Raw genomic sequence first — 20,997 nt, 5'->3', positions numbered from 1 at the left:
ACACGGAACGTAAACCTGGCTACACATGAACTGAATTACAAAATACAACAGGGTCTCAAATTTAGAAAACCAACTTAGGCTTGCTTAAGGGGAAAGGTGAGTTGGGGTGCTGCATAAAACCAGAGATAGAAATTAGCACAGATACCTTTCCATAAGCCAAATATGTAATAGTCAAGACCTACCCCTTGCTCAACGAAATGGACTAAACACCCAATATTCAACGCCTAGGAATACACCTGACTAGTAAGAATCTTCAAACCCATGGATTTATATGTCTCCGTAAGAGAATGAAGCGTGTGTACAGCGGCATGAATGCAGCAGAGAAAATCCGATAAATCCCATTACCAAAATGAATTACACAAACAAAACCCAAGGACAGTGAAATAGAGAGCAATTCTTAAATAATTCATTCAGGGCTTGTGATGCAACCTGGATTTACCACATCTACACCCAGAGCTGAGTGAGACATAAGGTTGGGCACTTCGGGCTGATAGCATTGGTGAGGTTCAATGAGCAAATGCAGACCCTTTGAAGTCATACAGCATGGTACCCATTCCATGGGTCCCAACTCTCCAAGTTTAAGGGATTCTTCCTTCAGATAAAACATGCATGGGAAACCCACAGTATGGTGCACCGTGTGACTGGCAAACGTTTTCAAATGCATCTCCGTTTTCATCCCCTTTTACTCGGGTTCACAATTCCAGACCCTTTACTAACACTCTCCCCACTTGGAGAGTCAGTGCCTTTAACCTCCTGTTTGGGACAGTTTGCAATTTCTGCACAAGATGAACAGGAATAGGGAGAACCAATGAGAGACAAGCTGTAGGTGTCTGCACGGGCAATTTAATGCTCATTTCTCACCAGGATGTGGAATTAACCAAAGGCTCAGAATGCCGTGCCGGAACCAGATTAGGGCCTGAAGCAATACTGCGGGTGTGCAGGCAGCTCACAAGATAGCGAGTTGAACAAAGGAGCTCAGGGACACTGTAATTCACAAACCTGCAGAGTTATAAATGACAGCTATCGTCCAAAAATATATTGAAGGAAGGCTGCGAAGAGGACTTGAAAGCGGGGCAGAATTCCAGGAAAACGATTTCAGGAGGTAGACGGGAAGTGCACTGAAAGCATAGGAGAAGAGGCAGTACCTCGACAATGATGCACTTGTTCAAAAAGTACATATGCGTTTTTTCCAAGGCCCTCCTTAATGAGGGTAGGGGGCTCCCAGCATGCTTCAGTGGCCAACAGAGGGCCCACATCGCCAAGGTGACGTGAGCCAGCCAGGCAGGAGTGACCTCACATCAGAGGGCCCACCTCACAGAAGGATAAGGGACCCAGCCATTATCAGACTCTCACCAGAGGTCGCACATCAGCAAGGGGCTGGGAACCAGGCAGGAGTGTCTTCACACCCTTGGGGCCACATCATTGCAAGTTGAGGTACCCAGCACATGTGGCCTCAAACCAGAGAACCCACATCTCCATGGGTCGCGGAGCGAGGCAGGCAGGATGAACCTCAAAACACGTGGCCCATTGTATAAAAAAGGTGAGGAATCCAGCAGTTGGAACATCCCAGCAGGCGGCCCCAAAGCACCGAGGCTATGGGATCCAGGCAATGATGAACTCACAACAGAGGGCCCTCATTATGAAACTGTGAGCAACCTAGCCATTGTGACCTCAGAGGACAAGGCCCACATCCCCATGGGGAAGCGAACCAAGCAGGAGTGTCATCGCACCAGTGGGCACACATCAGAAAATGTGGGGAGCCCAGCAGTTAGGGCCTGATGCCAGAGGGCCCTCATCACCGAGGAGAGGAGGCTCCCAGCAGGCTCCAACTGCTACAAGAGGGCCAACGTCGCCAATGCGGGGTGTGCCAGCCAGGCAGGAGTGACCTCAGAGCAGAGGGCCAACCTCAAAAAAGTGTGAGGAACCCAAAGAGGATTAGACTCTCACCAGAGGGCCCACATCACCAAGAGGATCAGAACCAGGCAGGACTGTCTTCACACCAGGGTGACCACATCATAGAAAGGTGAGGAACCCAGCACATGTGGCCTAAACCAGAAGACCCACATCTCCAAGGGGCTCGGAGTGAGGCATGCAGGAGTAGTCTCACAACACAGGGCCCATAGAATAAAAAAGCTGAGGAATCCTGCAGTGGGAACCTCCCAGCAGGCGGCCCAGAGCACCGAGTCTATGCGATCCAGGCTGCAGTGAACTCACAGCAGAGGGCCCATATCATGAAACTGTGAGCAACCCAGCCATTGGGACCTCACAGCAGAAGGCCCACATCCCCATGGGGTTGGGAACATGGCAAGAGTGTCCTCGCACCACTTAGCACGTATCAGAAAAAGTGGGTACCCAGCAGTTACGGCCTGACGCTAGAGAGCCCTCATCACCGAGGGGAGGTGGCTCCCAGCAGGCTCCAACTGCCACAAGAGGGCCGATGTCGCCAAGGCGGGGTGTGCCAGCCAGTCAGTAGTGACCTCACAACAGAGGGCCCACCTCACAGAAGGGTGAGGAACCCAGCCAGGATCAGACTCACACCAGAGGGCCCACATCACCAAGGGGATAGAAACCAGGCAGGAGTGTCCTCACACCAGTGGGGCCACATCATCGAAAGGTGAGGGACCCAGCACACGTGGCCTCTAACCAGAGGACACACATCACCAAGGGGCTGGGAGTGAGTCAGGCAGGAGGAGTCTCCAAACAGAGGGCCCATAGAAGAAAAAAGGTGAGGAATCCCGCAGTTGGAACCTCCCCGCAGGCGGCCAGGAGCAGCGAGGATATGGGATCCAGGCCGGAGTGAACTCACACCAGAGGGCCCTCATCATGAAACTGAGCCACCCACCGTTGGGACCTCAGAGCAGAAGGCCCATATTCCCATGGGGTTGGAAACCTGGCAGGAGTGTACTCACACCACAGGGCGCACATCAGAAAATTTTGGGAGCCCAGGAGTTAGAGCCTGACGCCAGAGGGCCCTCATTACCGAGGGGAGGAGACTCCCAGCAGGCACCAACTCCCAACTGAGGGCCCACGTCGCCAAGGTGACGTGTGCCAGTCAGGCAGGAGTGACCTCACAGCAGAGGGCCTACCTCACAGAAGGGTGAGGAAACCAGCCAGGATAAGACTCTCACCAGAGAGCCCACATCACCAAGAGGACCGGAACAAGGCAGGAGTGTCCTCACACCAGTGTGGCCACATTATAGAAAGGTGACGAACCCAGCACATGTGGCCTAAACCAGAGGACCCACATTTCCAAGGTGCTCCGAGTGAGGCAGGCAGGAGTAGCCTAACAACACAGGGCCCACAGAATAAAAAATGTGAGGAATCCAGCAGTTGGAACCCCCCAGCAGGTGGCCCAGAGTATGGAGTCTATGGGATCCAGGCCACAGTGAACTCACAGCAGAGGGCTCACATCATGATAGTGTGAGCAACCCAGCTGGTGGGACCTCAGAGCAGAAGGCCCACATCCCCATGGGGATGGGAACGTGGCAGGAGTGTACTCGCACGACAGGGCACATATCAGAAAATTTTGGGAGCCCATGAGTTAGGGCCTGACGCCAGAGGGCCCTCATTACCGAGGGGAGGAGACTCCCAGCAGGCACCAACTCCCAACTGAGGACCCACATCGCCAAGGTGATGTGTGCCAGCCAGGCAGGAGTGACCTCACAGCAGAGGGCCCACCTCCCAGAATGGTGAGGAATCCAGCCAGGATCAGACTCTCACCAGAGGGCCCCCATCACCAAGGGGATGGGAACCAGGCAGGAGTGTCCTCACACCAGTGGGGCCACATCAATAAAGGTGAGGAAACCGGCACATGTGGCCTCAAACCAGAGGACCTACATCACAAAAGGGCTGGGAGTGAGTCAGGAAGGAGGAGCATGAAAACACAGGACCCAAAGAATAAAAATGGTAAGGAATCCAGCAGTAGGAACCTCCCAGCAGGCGGCTCAGAGCACAGAGTCTATGGGATCTAGGCCTGAGTGAACTAACACCAGAGAGCCAACATCCTGAAACTGTGAACAACACAGGTGTTGGGACCATAGAGCAGAAGGCACATGGGGATGGGAATCTGGCAGGAGTGCCCTCACACCACTTAGCACGTATCAGAAAATGTGGGTAACCAGCAGTTAGGGCCTGATGCCAGAGGGCCTCATCACTGAGGGGAGGAGGCTCCCAGCGGGCTCCAACTGCCACCAGAGGGCCGACGTCGCCAAGGCGGGGTGTGTCAGCCAGGCAGGAGTGACCTCAGAGAAGAGGGCCCACCTCACAGAAGTGTGAGGAGCCCAACCAGGATCAGACTCTCACTGGAGGGCTCACATCACCAAGGGGATGGGAACCAGGCAGGAGTGTCCGCACACCAGTGGGGCCACATCTGCGAAAGGTGAGGAACCCAGCACATGTGGCCTCAAACCAGAGGACACACATCACCAAGGGGCTGGGAGTGAGGCAGGTGTCTGGAGGGGCACATTTAACTCTAATTTCCCACCAGGAAGAGGAATTAACCAAAGGCTCAGAGTGCCGTGCGGGACCCTGATTACGGCCTGAAGCAAACCTGCGGTTCTGTGGCCAGCTTTCAAGGAAACGAGTTAAGAAAGGAAATCACAGGCACTGTAATTCACAAACCTGCAGAGTTATAAATGACAGCTATTGGCAAAAATATATTGAAGTAAGTCTGCACAGAGGACTTGAAAACGAGGCAGAATTGCAGGAATCATATTTCAGGAGGTAGATTGGAATTGCATTTAAAGCATGTGAAAAGCGGCAGATCTTTGACAGTGATGCACTTGGACAAAAAGTGCGTATACATTTTTTCCTGAATATATTCAGGAAAAAACGCATATGCCCTTTGTGGCCAACCAAGAATTCGAGCAATGGAAATCCGCACTACAATGAACTCTCATTTCCCATTCGTCAAAAGAGCCATCTGAAAAAAGTGTAAAACCCAGAAGCACAGGACAGGCCATGGAGAACAGGGAGCCTTGTTATGCTGATGGACGGATTGTAAATTGCCAACAGACACTCTGGTGATGTTTATAGTGTATGCTGAAACATCTAAAAAACAAAGCTACAGAGCCTAGGGCACTTCCACTTTTGGCCCTATAGCTTAGGAAAATTAAAATCAACAAGACACAGCCAACACAATATCCAGGGCTGCTGTGTTTACAAGAACCTTGAGTCCAGTACAAATTAAATATCCCAGAAAGAAAAAAATGGATAAAGGAGTTATCCTACTTACGTACAACGGAATATCACTCAGCAATGAAATCAATGTCATCAGGCCTGTAGCAGCAAATTGAGTGGATTTAAGTATGATGATTCTAAGAGAAATATGTCACACAGAGAAACATAATTATCATAAGATATCACAAATAGAGGGAGTGTAAACTTGGCTACACATAAACTGAATTACAAAACCGAGCAGAGTCTCACATTTAGATAAAAACTTATGCTTGCTTAACGGGAAAGTTGAGTTGGGGTGCTGTATAAAACCAGAGATTGAAATGAGCACACATACCGTTCCATAAGCCAAATATGTAATAGACAAGACCTACTCTTTGCTCAACGAAATAGACTAATCCATGGTGTATCACCTCACACCTGTTAGAATGGGCATCATCAGAAAATCTACAAACAACAAATGCTGGAAAGGGTGCGGAGATAAGGAAACCTCTTCCACTATTGTTGGGAATGTAAATTGATGCAGTCACTGTGGAGAACATTATGGAGTTTCTTATAAAACTAAGAATAGAATTACCATATAATACAGCAATCCCACTACTGGGCATATACCCAGACAAAACCATAAAACGAAAAGAGACATTCACCGCAATGTTCATTGCATCACTATTTACAATATCCAGGTAATGGAAGCAACCTAAATGCCCACAGACAGACGAATGCATAAAGATGAGGTACATATATAAAATGGAATATTACTAAGCCATAAAAAGGAATGAAATTGGGTCATTTGTAGAGACGTTGATGGATCTAGAGACTGTCATACAGAGTGAAGTAAGTCAGAAAGAGAAAAACAAATCCTGTATATAAATGCATATATGTGGAACCTAGAAAAGTTGTACAGATGAAGCGTTTTGCAAGGCAGAAATAGAGCAACAGATGTAGACAACAAACGTATGGACACCAAGGGGGGAAAGCTGTTAGGGGGGTGGTGGTGGGAGGAGTTGAGAGATTGGGATTGGCATGTATACATTTCTATGTATAAAATAGGTAACCAAAAAGAACCTGCTGTATAAAAAAATAAAATAAAATTCAAAATTACAAAAAGTAAAACAGAAAAAATATTCTTCCCTTCACATACATGTATTTATATGAATAAATTATTTCCATGCTTATATCTGTAAATACAAAAAAGAGGAATAAAATCTACCTTGAACCAAAAACGAAAAAAAGAAAAAAAAACAGAACCCACCAGTTACACAGAGGAAAACCGTATCAGGGCCCTTGCTCCAGTTGTAAACAATTCTGAAGTTGGTCAGTGGTGGGGAATCATCTCCCATTCAGCCAGCAGGCCCCACGCAACAAGCGTCCTCATTGCAAAGCTGGGGGCCCGTGCCGAGGCATCTGTGAGTAAACGTGGGCCGAGCCCCAGGCCAGCTGCTGCTGAAATGTTCCCACCCTTCCCAGGTAAAACACCTGAATATGTACAAGGAGTTGAAAGCCTAGAGGAAGGGCCATGGAGCCACATGAGCGACAGCATGCCAGCCGACTTGGTGCCTGCAGGCCAGACAGGATGGTCCTGGCCCTGGGTGCTCTTCTGGAAGCTTTCCATTTCCCTGCCTGAGATACCCCTCCTGTCCCGGCCCCCACTGCTTTCTTCCTTACTCACCTCTGCCCAGGGAGAAATTCCAGCGGCAGGTATGGGTGACACATGCTCTTCTTTAGCAGGTGGCATCTTGGCAACTGCTGCAGAAAGTCCAGCAGAGCCCCACTCACACTGGGCCACCCACAAAGCCGTGGCCTCTCACTCCCTCCCACCAGTCCAGCCCCGAGACTGCTGACAGGGCAGAAAATGGCGTCAGACACAGCTGCAGGTGCTCTTGCTGCCTGGAGCGGTGTTTATATTGATCTCAACCCAGGCACACCTGGGGAGGGATGGCCGGCACGGTCAGGCTTCCCAGGCCAGCCAATAATCACCCCTCAGGGGCTCACAGTTGCAGAAACTGGAACTTGCTGAATCGGCCAGGTCCAAGGAACAGGTGTGGGCTCCTGAGAGTCAGGATAGACAAGGGGCTGCAGCTCTGGCTTGTTTTCTAATTATATTATCTGGCCCATGAGTGGGAGACAACTTCAAGAAAACCCTCTCCTAATGAGAAGTACCCAGGAGTCAGGGAGAGCAGGGGTGGGTGGTGGGTGGAGACAGAGGCCTGGTGCCCCGGGTGCAGTGGAAATCTCTGGAAGACCAGGTGGAGGGAGGCCACACAGAGTGATGCCCAGGGTCACAGACCTGTCAGAGCTGCTGTTTGTTAGTTCAAGTCCTGCTCTGAGGTGCTCTGTGTCAGATCTGAGTGACAGGTGAGCTGGGAGTGCTCTGCAATGAGGGCGATGTGCATGGCTCCTGTGTGCCCAGCCCTGCCACGGTACCAGAAAGGGTAGCTCTGTATCCTGGGAGGGGCCTGACCACGAGAGCCCCATGGGCTGCAGGGGAACCTGCCCAGGGAGCCCCATATCCTGGGAGGGGCCTGAACACGAGAGCCCCGTGGGCTGGGGTGGGGGTGGGGTACCTGCCCAGGTGAGCTCCATATCCTGGGATTGGCCTGACCTCGAGAGCCCCATGGGCTGCTGGAGTCCTGGTAAAAGATGTCAGGACAGTCAGTGAAGCCACCGAGGATATACCTCCAGTAGTTCCTAAACCCTACACCCTGCTGGTCATTCTACTAACCACCAGGACATGGTATTCTGTATTAGTCTTCAATGAAGCCTTCTTTTGTATTCTATTAGTCCCAGAGTCACAAGAAATTTTGGCTTGTGAGTGGCAGGACTCAACATACAACTAAAACAATACTTCCGGGCCGTCTTGCCCCAAGGGTTCAAAAATTCCCACACCATCTTTGGGGAAAGCTCAGCTAAAGACCTAAAAGTTCTACCTCTGGAAAAGGAAACACTCCTTCAATATGCAGACGACATTCTGATCGCCAGCCCTACTAAGGAGACCTCTGAACTACCAAGCCAATAAAGGATACAAGTTGTCCAAGAAAAAGCTCAAATATCACAGACTATGGTGACCTGCGTGGGCTGCATTCTCACAGAAGGTCGGAGAAGCCCATCCCAGGAAAGGGAAGAAACAATTTACAGCCTTACCCATTTCTAAAACTAGAAGACAGCTTAGGGGTTCCTGGGGAGGCCAGGGTTTGCTGCTTCTGGATCCCTAACTACAGTCTACTAGCTGGGCCTCTATATGAAACACTGAAAGAAAAAGATGATGATCCTTTTGAATAGAATCCAGAAGTGGCCTTTCAAGAATGGAAAGAGCAGTCAATTCAGACCCTTGCCCTGGAACTCCCTAATTTAGCTAAACCCTTTGACCTTTACATTCCTAGTGAAATTTGAATGGCCATTGGAGTATTAGTGCAAAACCTGGGACCACTTGAAATGGAACAATGCAAGAATGCCATCCAGGTAGGATAAACTACGGTCACCAAGGGGCTTGGCCCACCGCCACATCTGGCCAAGATACTGGCAGTATCTGAAAACCTGGAAATCAGCAGCCCAAAAGGCCACCTCCCTCCTAAGGGAAAAGGACCCCACGTGGTGATCCTAACCCCCAACCATGCCCTGAAGTTGCAGGGTTTGCTCCGTGGGCACACTGACCTTGAGTGAGGAGGTCCTCCAACTCCAACCTCCAGAGAGATAACTGGGGCAAAGGGGCACCATGACGACTCGTGTGACCATCACTTGACCTGGAGTTTCTCTCATAAAACAACAAGAGTGTGTCCCAAAAGAGTAGACTACTGCTTGCAGGACTTACTGCACCCAGAGGGGAGGTAATAATCTTGGGAGGGGAACCGTATATCACGCTGTCACCATAGAAAAGCCTACAGACACTGTGATGATGGTGGCCAATAAGACCGGCTGGACTCCTGTTTACTTCAAAAGGCTGTTGACTCAGTGGCCATCATGGTCCTTCATCACCACTGACCCTGGACTGTCTGGGAGTTGAGCAGTCAGGGTCCTGACACCTGGTGCTGTTTTTACGTTAATTCAGGGGCCTAACTGAAGAAAGCACAGACTACTAGTCAGAGCATCTAGGCTGGCAGAAACGGTCAGCCTAAGGTGGCCGAACAAATGTGGAGCGGGGTGAAACTGGACCTCACAGTGTCACTGCACATCTCCTTCCTGGACCCTTAAAGGTCATTAGAATCTATAACACTACCAATACTTGTGCTCAGGCGGACGAGCAGGGAGGCAGGAGGCCTGCGGACAATCAACGTCACCTGGAGGCTGCTGGGGAGAAGTTCTGACCCTCGCCCACGGGTATGAGGGCTCCTAACTCAGCACTCAGCAGTTACAGATGAAGGGTCTGCACCCTCAGCACTCTAAGAATGAGGAAGGGGACAAAATGCAGAAGAGGGGTTTGTCCCAGGCAAAGCCCATTAAAAATCCCTGGGAGATAAAAATAGAATCTGGGCAATAAAATAAAGTCTAACCTTTTTTATCCTTTGTGCTTTGTCTAATTTCACGTGCTCCTAGGGTCCCGCATACAGAGGTTCAACAGCCGGCACTTCAGACCAGATTTCCTAGTGCAGAATAGATGGGTCGACACCTCAGCTCCTGGGGCACGGTGCAGACTCTGCGATATAGAGCCTGAGCTGCAGCCAACCGGGCCCTCGAGTGCTCCGCACCCTCCCTCCCACTGACTCTGACAGGATCTCTACACAGCAGCCCAGCCCACAGCCCACGGGGTAGCACATGCTCTCACCTCTGCATTCTCTGATCAAAATATAAAGTTTCCTTTGCTTCTGAACCAAACTCAGTCTCGATCTGTTGGCTCCAATGACACTGGGCAGGGGGACACTTGTTGGGGTCCACTCTGGAGGATCAGTAACAGAAATTGAGAACATTGTAACTTCAGTGAACAGATGTGTGAGCCAAACTGTAATTAACATAGAACAGTGTATAAGACTCGGGTAAAATAAGATGTTTCTAACACTTCCATTTGATATTTCCATCACTTTATTATAAGCAAGTTCAGTGAAAGGTTTGTCTTATTTGTCAGGTCAATACTAGAGAAACGAAGTGATTTCTTTCCAAGGATGTACATCTAATAATCTTGGTTAAAGCTTCAATCTTGTTTTAAATGCTTTTCCATTGAAAATGATACCTCTCTTTCAGCTCCCCCATTTCTGAGAAGTATAAAATCTTATAATTTATTATTACCAAAGGAGAAAGGTGGGAGGAGGGATAAATTAACAGTTTGGGATTAACACATACACACTGCTATGTATAAAATCGATCATCAACAAGGAACTACTGTACAGCACAGGGAACTACACTCAATATTTTGCAATAACCTATAAGGGGAAATAATCTGAAAAAAGAATAGATATTTTTATTGACATCATCTATTAATGACAGTTAAAATGGAACCTAAGGGAAGCCGGTGGTGAGTGCTTCTGACCCTGAAGACGTCAATCATCTAAAGTTTGGACTCTGCCTACTTCCCAAGGCCCTTAATGAACCTATGTGTAGCCATAGCTTAAAAAATTCCCCAGTTTGGGTTGTGGAGAGACAGTGATTTTGAAAAAGCCCTGGTGTTCTCCTCACATGAATGGGACACTTCCTACAGCTAAAATATGCCTGTCACACCCAGAAGATGGTATACCGTCTGATCGGGAAGAGTTTGGAAAAGGCATCTCATCTCCTCATCTCCTGGTGCTCGGGTTCACCCCTCCAGCGTCTTTACGAACAGTCTCCCCACTTGGAGATGTCAGCACTGTCAACATCCTGTTGCATACAGTTTGGAATTTGTCCAGAGGATGAAGCAGAAGGAGGAGGAGCAATGAGAGACAAGTCCTAGGTGTTCGGACAGGCACATGTCACTCTAATTTCCAATCAGGAAGACGAATTGACTAAAAGCTAGGGTTGCCCATGGAAACAGAATAGGGCTTGAGGAAATCCCGCTGTTTTGTGGCCAGTTCCCATAAACACAAGTTGAAAAATGTCGCTAAAATTCACGAAACTGCAGAGTTGAAAATATCTCTCACTGAAAAATGTCTTGAGGAAAGTCAGAGAAAAGGACTTGTAAGCAACGGAGAATGGCAGGAAAGGGATTGGAAGAGGTAGAAAGGACTCGCCATTAAGCACAAGAAAAGGGGCTGAACATTGCCAACATTGCAGTTGGCCAAACAGGGTGTATGCGTCTTTTTCTGTATATATTCAAGAAAAGGGCATACACTTTTTTAACCAACCAAACATTTGGGCACTGGAAATCAGTACTACAAAACATATCACTTCGCATCAGTCAGAAGAGCCTTCTTAATAAACTGTAAACACCAGAAATGCAGGACAGGGCAAGGAGAAAAGGGAGCCCTGTGAGGCTTATAGTGGAAATGTATATTGCCAATGGTCACTCTAGAGAAGTGTATTGTGTTTACTAAAGCATCTAAAAAATGAGCTACAGAGCAGAGGGCACTTGCACTCATGGACGTATATCTTGGGAAAGACAAAAATGGAGAGGACACAGGCACCCCAATGTTTACCGCCTCTCTGTTTAAAAGATCCTCGACTAGGATATAATTTATATGTCTCTGGAGGGAAAAAATGGATAGAGGTGTGGCACTTATGTAGAGTGGAATATTACTCAGCCTGAAAATCAGTGAAATATGGCCAGTTGTAACAACCCCAGAGTAGTTACATATGATCATTCAAAGTCACATAATTCAAAAAGAAAAAGACATACGATATTACTAATACATGGAATGTAAACGTGGCTACAAAGTACCTGAATTACAAAACAGAATGGGGTCTCAAATTTAGAAGACCAACTTATGTTTGCTTAAGGAAAAAGGAGAGTTGGGGAGCTGCATAAAACCAGAGATTGAAATTAGCACAGATACCGTTCGATAAGCCAAATATGTAATAGAAAAAACCTACTCCCTGGTCAACGAAATGGACTCAACACGCCATATTCAACACCTACGAATACACCTGACTAGTAAGAATCTTCAAACTCATGGATTTATATGTCTCCGTAAGAGAATCAAGCGTGAGTACAGCGGCATGAACGCAGCAGTGAAAATGCGATATTCCCATTATCAAAATGAATTAAAAAAACAAAACACAAGGACAGTGAAATAGAGAGCAATTCTTAAATAATTCATTCAGGGCTTGTGATGCAACCTGGATTTATCACATCTACACCCAGAGCTGAGTGAGACATAAGGTTGGGCACTTCGGGCTGATAGCATTGGTGAGGTTCGATGAGCAAATGCAGACCCTTTGAAGTCATACTGCATGGTACCCATTCCATGGGTGCCAACTCTCCAGGTTTAAGGGATTCTTTCTTCAGCTAAAACATGCATGGGAAACCCACAGTATGGTGCACCGTGTGACCAGGAAAGGTTTTCAAATGCATCTCAGTTTTCGTCCCCTTTTACTCGGGTTCACCATTCCAGACCCTTTACTAACACTCTCCCCACTTGGAGAGACAGTGCCTTTAAACTCCTGTTTGGCACAGTTTGCCATTTCTGCGCAAGATGAACAGGAATAGGGAGAACCAATGAGAGACTAGCTGTAGGTTTCTGCATGGGCAAATTTAACGCTCATTTCCCACAAGGAAGAGGAATTAACCAAAGCCTCAGCAAACAGTGCCGGAACCAGATTAGGGCCTGAAGCAATCCTGCGGGTTTGCGGCCAGCTCACAAGAAAGCGAGTTGAAGAAATGACCTCAGGGGCACTGTAATTCACAAGGCTGCAGAGTTATAAATGACAGCTATCGTCCAAAAATATATTGAAGGAAGGCTGCGAAGAGGAATTTTAAGCGGGACAGAATTGGAGGAAAACGATTTCAGGGAGTAGACTGGAATTGCATTTAAACCAAAGGAACAGAGGCAGAACGTCGACAATGATACACTTGGCCAAAAAGGGCGTATGCGTTTTTTTCTGAATATATTCAGGAAAAAACGCATACGCCCTTTTTGGCCAACCAAGCAAGCATGTTAAAGATATCTGCACTAAAATGAAGTCTCACTGCCCCCCGGTCAAAAGGGCCATCTGAAAAAAGTGTAAAATCCAGAAAGGCAGCACAGGCCATGGAGAACAGGGAGCCTTGTTATGCTGATGGGCGGGATGTAAATTGCCCACAGCCACTCTAGAGAAGTGTATGGTGTTTCCTCAAACACCTAAAAAGAAAGCAACGGAGCCTACAGCACTTCCACTTATGGTCCTATAGCTTAGGGAAATTAAAATCAAAAACACACAGCCACCCCAAAGTGTCGGACGGCTCTGTTTACAAGAACCTCGTCTACGGAACAAGTTAAATATCCCAGAATGTGAAAAATGGATAAAGAAGATGTGGTACGTACGTACAAAGGAATATCATTCAGCAATGAAATCTATGTCATCAGGCCCGTCGCGGCATAATGAGTGGATTCAGGTACGATGATTCTAAGTGAAATAAGTCACACAGAAAATGAAACATCATAAGATATCACTAATACACGTAATGTAAACTTGGCTACAAATGAACTGAAGTACAGAACAGAACAGGGTCTCAAATATAGAAAACCAACTTATGCTTGCTTAAGGGGAAAGGTGATTTGGGGTGCTGCATTAAAGCAGAGATAGAAATTAGCACAGATACCTTTCCAAAAGCCAAATATGTAATAGTCAAGACCTACCCTTTACTCAACGAAATGGACTAAACACCCCATAGTCAACGCCTAAGAATACACCTGACTAGTAAGAATCTTGAAACCCATGGACTCATATGTCTCCGTAAGAGAATGAAGCGTGTGTACAGCGGTATGAATGCAGTAGAGAAAATCCGATAAATCCCATTGTCAAAATGAATTACAAAAACAAAACACAAGGACAGTGAAATAGAGAGCAATTCTTAAATAATTCATTCAGGGCTTGTGATGCAACCCGGATTTACCACCTCTACACCCAGAGCTGAGTGAGACATAAGGTTGGGCACTTCGGGCTGATAGCATTGGTGAGGTTCGATGAGCAAATGCAGACCCTTTGAAGTAATACTGCATGGTACCCATTCCATGGGTCCCAACTCTCCAGGTTTAAGGGATTCTTCCTTCAGTTAAAACATGCATGGGAAACCCACAGTATGGTGCACCGTGTGACAGGCAAACGTTTTCAAATGCATCTCAGTTTTCGTCCCCTTTTACTTGGGTTCACCATTCCAGACCCTTTACTAACACTCTCCCCACTTGGAGAGTCAGTGCCTTTAACCTCCTTTGGGCACAGTTTGCAATTTCTGCGCAAGATGAACAGGAAGAGGGAGAACCAATGAGAGACTAGCTGTAGGTGTCTGCACAGGCAAATTTAACGCTCATTTCCCACCAGTAAGAGGAATTTACCAAAGGCTCAGCATGCCGTGCCGGAACCAGATTAGGGCCTGAAGCAATCCTGCGGGTTTGCGGCCAGCTCACAAGATAGCGAGTTGAAGAAAGGAGCTCAGGGGCACTGTAACTCACAAACCTGCAGAGTTATAAATGACAGCTATCGTCCAAAAATATATTGAAGGAAGTCTGCAAAGACGACTTGTAAGCAGGACAGATTTGCAGGAAAACGATTTCTGGGGGTAGACGGGAATTGCATTTAAAGCATAGGAAAAGAGGCAGAATGTCGACAATGATGCACTTGGCCAAAAAGGGCGTATGCGTTTTTTCCTGAATATATTCAGGAAAAAACGCATACGAGCTTTTTGGCCAACCAAGCAAGCATGTTCAAGAAATCTGCACTACAATGAAGTCTCACTGCTCCCCGGTCATAACGGCCATCTGAAAAAAGTGTAAAATCCAGAAAGGCAGCACTGGCCATGGAGATCAGGGAGCCTTGTTATGCTGATGGGCGGGATGTAAATTGCCAACTGTCACTCTGGAGAAGTGTATGGTGTTTCCCGGAACACCGAAAAAACAAAGGTATGGAGCCTACGGCACTTCCACTTTTGGTCCTATAGCTTAGGGAAATTAAAATCAAAAACACACAGCCACCCCAAAGTGTCGGATGGCTCTGTTTACAAGAATCTCGTCTACGGTACAAGTTAAATATCGCAGAATGTGAAAAATGGATAAAGAAGTTCTGGTACGTACGTACAATGGAATATCACTCAGCAATGAAATCTATGTCATCAGGCCCGTCGCGGCATAATGAGTGGATTCAGGTACGATGATTCTAAGTGAAATAAGTCACACAGAAAATGAAACATCATAAGATATCACTAATACACGGAACCTAAACTTGGCTACACATGAACTGAATTACAAAATATAACAGGGTCTCAAATTTAGAAAACCAAGTTATGCTTGCTTAAGGGGAAAGGTGAGTTGGGGTGCTGCATAAAACCAGAGATAGAAATTAGCACAGATACCTTTCCATAAGCCAAATATGTAATAGTCAAGACCTACCCCTTGCTCAACGAAATGGACTAAACACCCAATATTCAACGCCTAGGAATATACCTGACTAGTAAGAACCTTCAAACCCATGGATTTATATGTCTCTGTAAGAGAATGAAGCGTGTGTACAGCGGCATGAATGCAGCAGAGAAAATCCGATAAATCCCATTACCAAAATGAATTACACAAACAAAACCCAAGGACAGTGAAATAGAGAGCAATTCTTAAATAATTCATTCAGGGCTTGTGATGCAACCTGGATTTACCACATCTACACCCAGGGCTGAGTGAGACATAAGGTTGGGCACTTCGGGCTGATAGCATTGGTGAGGTTCGATGAGCAAATGCAGACCCTTTGAAGTCATACTGCATGGTACCCATTCTATGGGTCCCAAATCTCCAGGTTTAAGGGATTCTTCTTTCAGCTAAAACATGCATGGGAAACCCACAGTATGGTGCACCGTGTGACAGACAAACGTTTTCAAATGCATTTCAGTTTTCGTCCCCTTTTACTCGGGTTCACCATTCCAGACCCTTTACTAACACTCTCCCCACTTGGAGAGTCAGTGCCTTTAACCTCTTGTTGGGCACAGTTTGCAATTTCTGCGCAAGATGAACAGTAAGCGGGAGAACCAGTGAGAGACTAGCACTAGGTGTCTGCACGGGCAAACTTAACGCTCATTTCACACCAGGAAAAGGAAGTAACCAAACGCTCAGCATGCCGTGCCGGAACAAGATTAGGGCCTGAAGCAATCCTGCGGGTTTGCGGCCAGCTTACAAGAAAGCGATTTGAAGAAAGGAACTCAGCGACACTGTAATTCACAAACCTGCAGAGTTATAAATGACAGCTATCGTCCAAAAGTATATTGAAGGAAGGCTGCGAAGAGGACTTGAAAGCGTGGCAGAATTGCAGGAAAACGATTTCAGGGGGTAGACTGGAATTGCATTTAAACATAGGAAAAGAGGCAGAACGTCGACAATGATGCACTTGGCCAAAAAGGGCGTATGCGTTTTTTCCTGAATATATTCAGGAAAAATCGCATACGCCCTTTTTGGCCAACCAAGCAAGCATGTTAAAGAAATCTGCACTACAATGAAGTCTCACTGCCCCCCGGTCAAAAGGGCCATCTGAAAAAAGTGTAAAATCCAGAAATGCAGCACAGGCCATGGAGAACAGGTAGCCTTGTTATGCTGATGGGTGGGATGTAAATTGCCAAGAGCCACTCTGGTGAAGTGTATGGTGTTTCCTGAAACACCTAAAAAACAAAGCTACGGAGCCTACGGCACTTCCACTTATGGTCCTATAGCTTAGGGAAATTAAAATCAAAAACACACAGCCACCCCAAAGTTTCAGACGGCTCTGTTTACAAGAACCTCGTCTACGGTACAAGTTAAATATCCCAGAAAGTGAAAAATGGATAAAGGAGTTGTTTAACGTACGTACAATGGAATATCACTCACCAATGAAATCTATGTCATCTGGCCCGTCGTGGCATAATGAGTGTATTCAGGTACGATGATTCTAAGTGAAATAAGTCACACAGAAAATGAAACATCATAAGATATCACTAATACACGGAATGTAAACTTGGCTACACATGAACTGAATTACAAAACAGAACAGGGTCTCAAATTTAGAAAACCAACTTATGTTTGATTAAGGGGAAAGTTGAGTTGGGGTGCTGCATAAAACCAGAGATAGAAATTAGCACAGATACCATTCCATACGTCAAATATGTAATAGTCAAGACCTACCCCTTGCTCAACGAAATGGGCTAAACACCCTATATTCAATGCCTAGGAATACACCTGACTAGTAAGAATCTTCAAACCCATGGATTTATATGTCTCCATAAGAGAATGAAGCGTGTGTACAGCGGCATGAATGCAGCAGAGAAAATCCGATAAATCCCATTATCAAAATGAATTAAAAAAACAAAACACAAGGACAGTGAAATAGAGAGCAATTCTTAAATAATTCATTCAGGGCTTGTGATGCAACCTGGATTTACCACATCTACACCCAGAGCTGAGTGAGACATAAGGTTGGGCACTTCGGGCTGATAGCATTGGTGAGGTTCGATGAGCAAATGCAGACCCTTTGAAGTCATACAGCATGATACCCATTCCATGGGTCCCAACTCTCCAGGTTTAAGGGATTCTTCCTTCAGCTAAAACATGCATGGGAAACCCACAGTATAGTGTACCGTGTGACCCGCAAACCTTTTCAAATGCATCTCAGTTTTCAGCACCTTTTACTCGGGTTAACCATTCCAGAACCTTTACGAACACTCTCCCCACTTGGACAGTCAGTGCCTTTAACCTGCTGTTTGGCACAGTTTGCAATTTCTGCGCAAGATGAACAGGAATAGGGAGAACCAATGAGAGACTAGCTGTAGGTGTCTGCACGGGCAAATTTAACACTCATTTCCCTCCAGGAAGAGGAATTAACCAAACGCACAGCATGCCGTGCCGGAACCAGATTAGGGCCTGAAGCAACCCTGCGAGTTTGCGGCCAGCTCACAAGAAAGCGATTTGAAGAAAGGAGCTCCGGGGCACTCTAAATCACAAACCTGCAGAGTTATAAATGACAGCTATCGTCCAAAAATATATTGAAGGAAGCCTGCGAAGAGGACTTGAAAGCGGGGCAGAATTGCAGGACAACGATTTCAGAGGGTAGACTGGAATTGCATTTAAAGCATAGGAAAAGAGGCAGAACGTCGACAATGAGGCACTTGGCCAAAAAGGGCGTATGCGTTTTTTCCTGAATATATTCAGGAAAAATCGCATACGCCCTTTTTGGCCAACCAAGCAAGCATGTTAAAGAAATCTGCACTACAATGAAGTCTCACTGCCCCCCGGTCAAAAGGGCCATCTGAAAAAAGTGTAAAATCCATAAAGGCAGCACAGGCCATGGAGAACAGGGAGCCTTGTTATGCTGATGGGTGGGATGTAAATTGCCAACAGCCACTCTGGAGAAGTGTATGGTGTTTCCTGAAACACCTAAAAAACAAAGCAACGGAGCCTACATCACTTCCACTTATGGTCCTATAGCTTAGGGAAATTAAAATCACAAAAACAGCCACCCCAATGTTTCAGACGGCTCTGTTTACAAGAACCTCTTCTACAGTACAAGTTAAATATCCCAGAATGTGAAAAATGGATAAAGAAGTTGTGGTACGTACGTACAATGGAATATCAGTCACCAATGAAAGCTATGTCATCAGGCCCGTCGCGGCATAATGAGTGGATTCAGGTACGATGATTCTAAGTGAAATAAGTCACACAGAAAATGAAACATCATAAGATATCACTGCTACACGGAATGTAAACTTGGCTACACATGAACTGAATTACAAAACAGAACAGTGTCTCAAATTTAGAAAACCAACTTATGCTTGCTTAAGGGGAAAGGTGAATGGGGTGCTGCATAAACCCAGAGATAGAAATTAGCACAGATACCTTTCCATAAGCCAAATATGTAATAGTCAAGACCTACCCCTTGCTCAACGAAATGGACTAAACACCACATATTCAACGCCTAGGAATACACCTGACTAGTAAGAATCTTCAAACCCATGGATTTATATGTCTCCGTAAGAGAATGAAGCGTGTGTACAGCGGCATGAATGCAGCAGAGAAAATCCGATAAATCCCATTATCAAAATGAATTACACAAACAAAACCCAAGGACAGTGAAATAGAGAGCAATTCTTAAATAATTCATTCAGGGCTTGTGATGCAACCTGGATTTACCACATCTACACCCAGAGCTGAGTGAGACATAAGGTTGGGCACTTCGGGCTGATAGCATTGGTGAGCTTCGATGAGCAAATGCAGACCCTTTGAAGTCATACATCATGGTACCCATTCCATGGGTCCCAACTCTCCAAGTTTAAGGGATTCTTCCTTCAGCTAAAACATGCATGGGAAACCCACATTATGGTGCACCATGTGACTGGCAAACGTTTTCAAATGCATCTCAGTTTTCGTCCCCTTTTACTCGGGTTCACCATTCCAGAACCTTTACGAACACTCTCCCCACTTGGAGAGTCAGTGCCTTTAACCTCCTGTTGGGCACAGTGTGCAATTTCTGCGCAAGATGAAAAGGAATAGGGAGAACCAATGAGAGACTAGCTCTAGGTGTCTGCACGGGCAAATTTAACGCTCATTTCCCACCAGGAAGAGGAATTAACCAAAGGCTCAGCATGCCGTGCCGGAACCAGATTAGGGCCTGAAGCAATCCTGTGGGTTTGCGGCCAGCTCACAAGATAGCGAGTTGAAGAAAGGAGCTCAGGGGCACTGTAACTCACAAATCTGCAGAGTTATAAATGACAGCTATCGTCCAAAAATATATTGAAGGAAGGCTGCGAAGACGACATGTAAGTGGGGCAGAATTGCAGGAAAACGATTTCAGAGGGTAGAAGGGAATTGCATTTAAAGCATAGGAAAAGAGGCAGAACGTCGACAATGATGCTCTTGGCCAAAAAGGACGTATGCGTTTTTTCCTGAATATATTCAGGAAAAAACGCATACGCCCTTTTTGGCCAACCAAGCAAGCATGTTAAAGAAATCTGCACTACAATGAAGTCTCACTGCCCCCCGGTCAAAAGGGCCATCTGAAAAAAGTGTAAAATCCAGAAAGGCAGCACAGGCCATGGAGAACAGGGAGCCTTGTTATGCTGATGGGCGGGATGTAAATTGCCAACAGCCACTCTGGAGAAGTGTATGGTGTTTCCCGGAACACCGAAAAAACAAAGCTACGGAGCCTACGGCACTTCCACTTATGGTCCTATAGCTTAGGGTAATTAAAATCAAAAACACACAGCCACCCCAAAGTGTTGGACGGCTCTGTTTACAAGAACCTCGTCTACGGTACAAGTTAAATATCCCAGAATGTGAAAAATGGATAAAGAAGTTGTGGTATGTACGTACAATGGAATATCACTCAGCAATGAAATCTATGTCATCAGGCCCGTCGCGGCATAATGAGTGGATTCAGGTACGATGATTCTAAGTGAAATAAGTCACACAGAAAATGAAACATCATAAGATATCACTAATACACGGAATGTAAACTTGGCTACACATGAACTGAATTACAAAACAGAACAGGGTCTCAAATTTAGAAAACCAACTTATGCTTGCTTAAGGGGAAAGGTGAGTTGGGGTGCTGCATAAAACCAGAGATAGAAATTAGCACAGATACCTTTCCATAAGCCAAATATGTAATAGTCAAGACCTACCCCTTGCTCAACGAAATGGACTAAACACCCCATATTCAACGCCTAGGAATACACCTGACTAGTAAGAATCTTCAAACCCATGGATTTATAGGTCTCCGTAAGAGAATGAAGCGTGTGTACAGCGGCATGAATGCAGCAGAGAAAATCCGATAAATCCCATT

This window comes from Delphinapterus leucas, chromosome 7 (assembly GCF_059928025.1).
Source record: "Delphinapterus leucas isolate spDelLeu-1000000601 "Yukka" chromosome 7, BTC_Dleu_Yukka2, whole genome shotgun sequence".
Classification (NCBI taxonomy): Eukaryota; Metazoa; Chordata; class Mammalia; order Artiodactyla; family Monodontidae; genus Delphinapterus; species Delphinapterus leucas.
The sequence above is the reverse complement of the archived record's forward strand: the minus strand, read 5'-3'. Positions refer to the sequence as shown.